The sequence below is a fragment of the Kryptolebias marmoratus genome, linkage group LG13, assembly GCF_001649575.2.
Source record: "Kryptolebias marmoratus isolate JLee-2015 linkage group LG13, ASM164957v2, whole genome shotgun sequence".
Classification (NCBI taxonomy): domain Eukaryota; kingdom Metazoa; phylum Chordata; class Actinopteri; order Cyprinodontiformes; family Rivulidae; genus Kryptolebias; species Kryptolebias marmoratus.
The window spans coordinates 5,959,392-5,966,659 of NC_051442.1; positions in this window are offsets into that span (position 1 = coordinate 5,959,392).

A 7,268-nucleotide genomic window follows, 5' to 3' on the forward strand; every position below is an offset into this window, starting at 1 on the left:
CCCCACGACTCTGCACAGGATCAAGCAGGTAAAGAAAATAGACGGCTGGATAGAATCTGTTACCTGAACAAGCTGCTGGAACAAACTGGTTCAGACTGGAAGGAGTGTTGGAGTAGAGTTAGTGCTCAGGCTTGATTGAATGATGATCCGCCGGTGTAGAAGCAGGTGCCGAGGTGGAAAGAGCTTCACATCCCCCATCACAGGCCAAAACAAAACAAAACAAAAAAAAAAACATGAGATAGAAAAGGGGGGAATGAAATAGGGATCGAGGCATGAACAGTGGCAGAAACAGGTCATTTTCACAGGTGATTTGACACAAAAACCAAACAATTCCATCACAGAAACAGTAAGAACATTATTGGCAAAATCAGCAATATGTTACCCTCTGACAGGAAAAATAGGAATATATTTGTGAACCTGGAAAGATGAAAAAAGAAACTCACTTGTTCACCATGTCAAAAACTTCAGTCAACCCCTTCAGTATGTACAACATATTAGTATTACTGCTGTGGTTTTTAAGCCCATTTTTTATTTCATGTTATCAATCTCTAAAAACAGAATAAACACTTTAGCTCATATTCATAATTTAATTATAAATTAAAAGCATTTAGGTTAAAAGCTAAATTACTTAAGTTTTAAAGTTCAAGTTTATGTACGACTATAAAAAGCTGGCTCAATAATATTTTTATGTACCTCATCCTCATGTGAAGATTTCAAATCCTTTAGGTATAATTTAATGTTGGCAACCTGTGCAGTGCAGACAGTGCAGTCTTTATTGTCTTTGTCTCCACCTCAGGGTAGCAGGGACAAATGCAACTTCAGCTGATGTTAGGAAAAAGCCAAAAAGGAGAAAATTTAGGCCAATCTGTCACAGTCACTGCTTCTGCACTTTAAGACAATCCGCTTAAGGTGGTTTGGAACGAATCTTGACCGCTTGTTAAAGAAATCTGGGTTCACCTGAACCTGCTGGAGGGATCAAATCTCCAGCTGGATGAGGAACAACTGAGAATCCACCAAGAGGAGCTGAAGGAAATTGTTGGAAATGTAGAAGCCTGGATGTCTGCTTTTTTATTTTTTTTAATTTTTTTACCTCAACCCTGAACTGAACACAGTTTACCTGGATGTGGCCTGAGGAATGGGTGGGCGGATATTTGTAATCAGTTCAGGCACCACTGTGAACTAATGGCCGCAGCCCTGCATGATCGAAGTCCAAACATAGGAGGCATAGCTTTCTTCTTTACCTCTGTGTACCTGGGCTGCTTTTCACAGCTATATTAAATTCCTACCTACCCAGCTCTCACCAAGTCTTGCAAAGAATGACTCAATATATTGACAATCCAGCTTTTGGATTTGCTTGCTGCTTTTTTTAGTCTCTGAGAGTTGTGTGTTTCTGTGTTGACAAAACTTATACTGTATTTTTCTGCTTCTCAGGACTGTAACCTTTTGGCTCCTCTCTATGTTCGGAGTAAAAATACAGAAGCTATCCATCGCCATGGTTTCGGGGAGAGTGTGGGGAGGCTGGGGCTCAGCCATATGACGAAAGGCAAAGAAATGACTAAAAGGGTGAAGGAAGTGAAAGACAGAAAAGTCTTGTTTAAATTCGACAGAGATTCTAATGAGAGGCATCACACTGTGCTGTGAATGTGCCCTTCCACAGTCTCAGAGACCGTCCCGGCCAATCTGGGCGAGTAATTGGTCGACATGAGAAGGTCGTCGGCTGATGTGGTTCACCTGGGCCTTCAGGCTATGAAAGCTGGCATGTGGATTCTGTCTTTCCTGTCTATCACTGGTGCTGAAAAGGAATTTGCTTTTGCATCTTTGGCTTTTAGATTCTGCTGCAAAATCCATCTTCCACCTATATGCAGAAGGCAGACCAAGGATAAGTGGTCTGAAATGAATGGATGGATAGATGGATGGAAGAATAATTTGCTTACAGGACAAACAGGGGAACAGTAAAGGAGTTACTAGTGTCTGAGTCATGTCATGATTTTCACAGACCATTTTTTTCTAGCCTGCAATCATTGGGAAAGCCAGCACAATAGCATGATTCCTTAGCTGTGTGAAAATAATAGTTTTAAATATCTCAATTTTTCAAAGCAGACATTTGAAGTGTACCTGTCCCCTCAAGCGATAAACACAAATCTGGAGTGGAAAGCGTTGATGTCTCCAATTTTTTTTCCCCTTTTCACATGTGGTCCCTCTCTGTGCCACCTGCTTCAAGTCCCTCATCAAAGTTCTTGTCACAATCTACCTCTCATTGCTTTTACTCTCTATTTCTCCTTCTCTCTGCACTTTGAACATTTAACAGCTCTTGTCATTTGTCTTTTTTAATCCATATCCATTCCTTACTCAGAGGAGGTTTTCTACCCATCAAACTTAGATCTAAAAACAACTCCTTTTAAATATTTGACTGTTTACGCCTTCCTCCACGATGATTTGGAGCTGAACATTTCATTTCAGTCTCATAATGCTTTTTCTTTTTTACCCATCAGTCTTCTTACTCTTGTCTCTTGTCAATACTATCTCTTTTGTCTCTTGTCTTTGCATTATGCTTCTTTTCAGCTCAGTCTCAATCTCACTCTCCCTATCCATGCTTTTCTGTTGCTGCTTTGATCTTTCTCACCCAGCTTCTGATAAGCTGCCTGTGTGGTGGGTGTTAAGTCTGTGTGTATGTGTGTGTGTGTGTATTTTTAGGTATGTCTCTGTTGTAATAATTAGCCTTCCTGTATTTGGCTTTTTCTCCACAGTAGTTCTTGACGTTGGAGGAAATATTCTCAGCCTGTTATCCTTTGACTCTTCTGCCTGGAGGCTTTTGTTACACTGATCCCACTTTTTTGACACACACCCCACACACGCAACAGAGGGCTTCTATGGCCGAAGTCTTTCAGGGGAAAAGAAATTAGATTTTTAGTTGTTTTAACACACTGTTCTCAGATAATTAGTGCATTAGTTCTGTGGTATTTTTTTAAATTAGTGCATACTGGAGAAACTATTCATTCACAAAAGCCCCAATTATTGTAGATTTGTGAGACAAATTGTTGAACCTTTCACATGTTTTTAGTGATTTTAATAATATGGTGTTACACTTGGCTTGAAATGGCATAAAATGAAAAAAAACAAAACAAAAAAAAAACCCACACTTGGCACCCATTCACTGTATTAGATGTTTTACACTAGAGACCTCGCAGCGAACATCTCTGCTGTTTCTAATAGGTCTTTATTGCAGATTATATCACCAAAACTTCAGTTTTTAATCATTTATAGTAAATGATGATGCTCAGCTACTACCACACCAAATTTGTATCCTAATAGCTGTACGGGTTGACTCCAAATGAATTAATCTGTTGTAGATGTACATCCAGTGATTAGTTTTTGAGAATTTTATTAAAATCCATCCACTGGTTGATTAGATGTTTTGCTGACACCACCCCCCAAGTCCCTGAATGTAGCCTCTTGTAAGGACTATATATAATGCTGAATAAAAGACTGGGAGAGGTTTTTTTCTCCAGCTTGGAAAACAAAAGCAGTTGCAGCTGGCAGTTATTTATATCAGAAGAAAACATACATTATTTCAAGACAAGATCTTATGCATGGTCTCCAACTATGTTCAGGTTTTCTTCTAGAGGATTGTAAAAAAAAAAGAAACTTTACCTGTTTGTAGTTTTATGTTGAGCATCAAAGTCTGACTGCAAATAAAAAAAATCTTATTTCCACAACTCGAAAAGGATTCTCTTCACACCAACATGTTGAACACCGTCTTTCATTCAAACCACCTTAAATATAAGAAGCTTGAAATATTTGAGCCTGTTGTTCCTTTTGTGCCTTTTCTTCATCTTTGCTCTTTTACTTTCTATATTTATCTTAATCTTAATGCGTGTATTTGTTTGTTTTGATTTTACTGTCATGTGAGATTTTTTAATAACTTCGTTAAAAACATTGTTGTTTGCATGAAGCTGATTAAGATTATGAAAGAGGCTGACTGCATGAAAAAACTAAACTAAAACATCAACAACAAAGAAACAAACGAGATCTCAATAAGCCATCCTTACTGGTGCCAGAAAGAGGACCCCCCCCCCCCNNCACACACACACACACACACACACACACACACACACACACACACACACTCAAATGTTGACAGTTTTCTGTAGTGCATGAAGGAGCCTCTCCTCAACCTTTTTCTTCCCTTTGATGAGGGCACCGTTGGTGCACAATAGACCAGAAGGTACAAAGAGCTGTCTCAGAGCAGGAGGAGGGAGATAAAGAAGCCAAAGTGAACAGACAGAAAGGGGAGGAGAAATGAAGGCGACTGATGTTCAAAATAAAACCATCAGCCTTTAAAATTGGATACAAATGGTTCACATTGCTCATTGTAAAGAATTGTTAAGGTAGTTTTATAGTTTCTTTTTGATTCTTTACAGCTATGGTCAGATAAGCTAAGAAATCAGCATAAAATGCAAAAAAAAAAAAAAGAAGTCAGGTTATGAGGATTTTTGAAAGTAGGCCTCACACCAACAGTATTTAGTAATTTTTGCATCCCACCTTTACTTTTTTGCCTCTTCAAGCTATCATCAACTTATGTGCATTTGGTAATATTGTCTTTTTTATCCAAAATACCCCTTATTAAAATGCAGCAAAGCTATGTGGTACAAGAGCAACGTGCCTATTAGTTGTAGGTCTTTGTAAGTGAAGCTTTATCACTGCTGAAACCCAAACAGTAAAACATCTGCAGGCACTGCAACAGTCAATGAAACTGATTCATTAATGGACAGCAGCCATAAAACAAGAGAAATTACAAAAGGAGTCATCAGTGGAGGGGAATAGTAGGTATGATTGGGTTTAAGTGCTAGATGTGGTGGTGGTGGTGTATTTTTCGTAATGTATGAGATGTACTGAAATAATAGAAGGAGTGCTACTGCAGTAGGAAAAACATTAGAAAAAATGGTAATTCCAGATTTTGCTTTTTGTTGCCTTTGGTAAACATTTTGAGCCTGCAGAAAAGAAAACTGTTAAAGAAAAGCAGGCTCTGGAAATCAAACAAGAATAGAAAACATCTAAACCCCCGAAATGAAGAAACCAAGATAAACCTAAAAAGAACACATACGAACAAGAACAACAACAAAAACTAAATCAAATTAGCACTGCTTGAAAAAAATGCATATGTGATGTGATGAGTATGTGATGGGGATGACCCTGAACTACCATCACAACTAATCTGCAAAAAATGGCAGAGTTACAGTCAGTTTGATTACAAAGTCAATCAGTTGAAGATGTCCATTCCATGGTTACCTTCCATGTTTGCACCGGTGATCATTGGAGCACTTGGTTCTGTGATGCTCCAGACTGGGAGAGTGGATCCAGCAGATCCCAGGAACAGTCCCAGGAACAGCTAAGATACAAGATACTCCACAGAGCCCTGACGCTCTCAGGCCTCTGGTAGAGGACCTGAACTTGAAGTGAGGCGGAATTGCCCATGTGGGAAAACAGGACAATCTAGGTGTTTTTTATTTGTTTTTTAATCCTCTGCACAACTGTTTGCTGCATCCTCAACTAACCTGTATTACAGACATTTAAAACCCACGGCGCTACGTGATTTAGATGACTTGACATAAACATATGGAAATAATAAACAGTATTATTGACATAAAGATAATGGTGCAAAACTACTAGACAGGATTCGGGGACTCCCACTGGTCTGATGTTCACAGGGATCATTAAAAATCCTCCAGGAAATGAACACAATTTATCAACCTCCCACAATTCATTTCCAAAGGGAAACATTTAGCAAGAGACTGTGATGTGTGACGAGATGAAGAGGAAGCAGAGACAGATAAATCTATAGTAACCCAAAGCAGCAGGTTACCATCTCTACTGGAAACATGATAATGTGGTCTATTGGATGTGTTTGTCTTAATTTACCAGCTTTTTAAAATGTATTTCGTTTTCAAAGTTGCTTCACTAAAGGATAGGAATATAACAGAAAAAAAAGTTCAACAATCATACAACATACTGTAGCTTCCAAGTTCTCTGCTTGCCTGCTTCTATTTTAATGAGCTGCAGTAATCTTCATCATCTTTAACCGAAAACCGGAAAAGAAATTATGAATATAGCGAGAATTGTTGCTCAGCTTATTCATTTGAGTACACTGATTCACACCTGCGAGTCCTCTCTCTGAGCTCCTTTTTTTTTTCCCTGAGACACATTTAAAAGTGGGAACATCCTTCATGATGGTGGAGGGAGATTGGTTTCCCTGCCACGAGCAGAAGATGGAGGGCCGAGGGCCGGAAAAAGCATAAATTAGCAGGATGGAAAGCATCATTAGGATTCATGCTCTGTGGACCGCAGATGTCTGTATCACTTTTAATGACAATCCATCCAGCAGTTGTTGGGATATTTCATTCTGCACCAAAGTGGTGCAGCGACCAACCGACATCATTTTCCCTGCAGCGCGGCAATCCCAGTGCGTGGCACACTCTCAATTTCACACACACTCAGCTTCGGTTAATTTCATTTAATGTACAATTACTGTATTGATTTGTTGGAGAACTTATAAATTTAAAGGTGCAATGGCCACTTATAGTTTAAGACATCCCTAAATGTTGATATTTGATCATTACTAACAGAAGACAATGCCCTTAAGCTCCATTTTTTAAGGTTTATTAATACTCCTTCCAACCTACTCTTTAAGCACTTTGGTCCCTCTGATTAGTAATGTAGGCAGAAGATGTAGTATTAGTGAGAAATAATGACAGCTGGTATTTCACAAAAGGACATTCATACTTCAGACTTTAGAAATTACAAAAAAAAAAAAGCTTTGAGAGAAATTTGAATGTTTTTTTAAATAATCCCTCAATCACCTGGCTTTGTGCTTTAAACATCCAGGCCCAGATTCTCTATTGAGTGCTATTTGCTCCAGTTTAGCTACAAGATCTACAACGTTTCCTCCATCTCTGCACCTTAATCACAAAGCAAACAGCTCTAATAATCTGCTGGTGCAACCATACCCATCCAGTTCGGCAGGTGTGAGCAATTTGCACTTTTTGAGTCAGGAGGCAGCAGAACTGAGGTGTCCTCGCTGCATAATGTGATTGTCTGCTGTCAACACATCAGGCACAATGTGGCATAAAGAGAAAAATCATTAAGCTCCTATTGTAACAGATGAAGTACAGAGATGCTCCTTAAACTGCAGGTAAAGCTTCTCACTCTGTCGGAGAGGAATTTTGTTTCTAAATCAATAAGTGACAGGCTTCATGGATCAACTTTTCTTT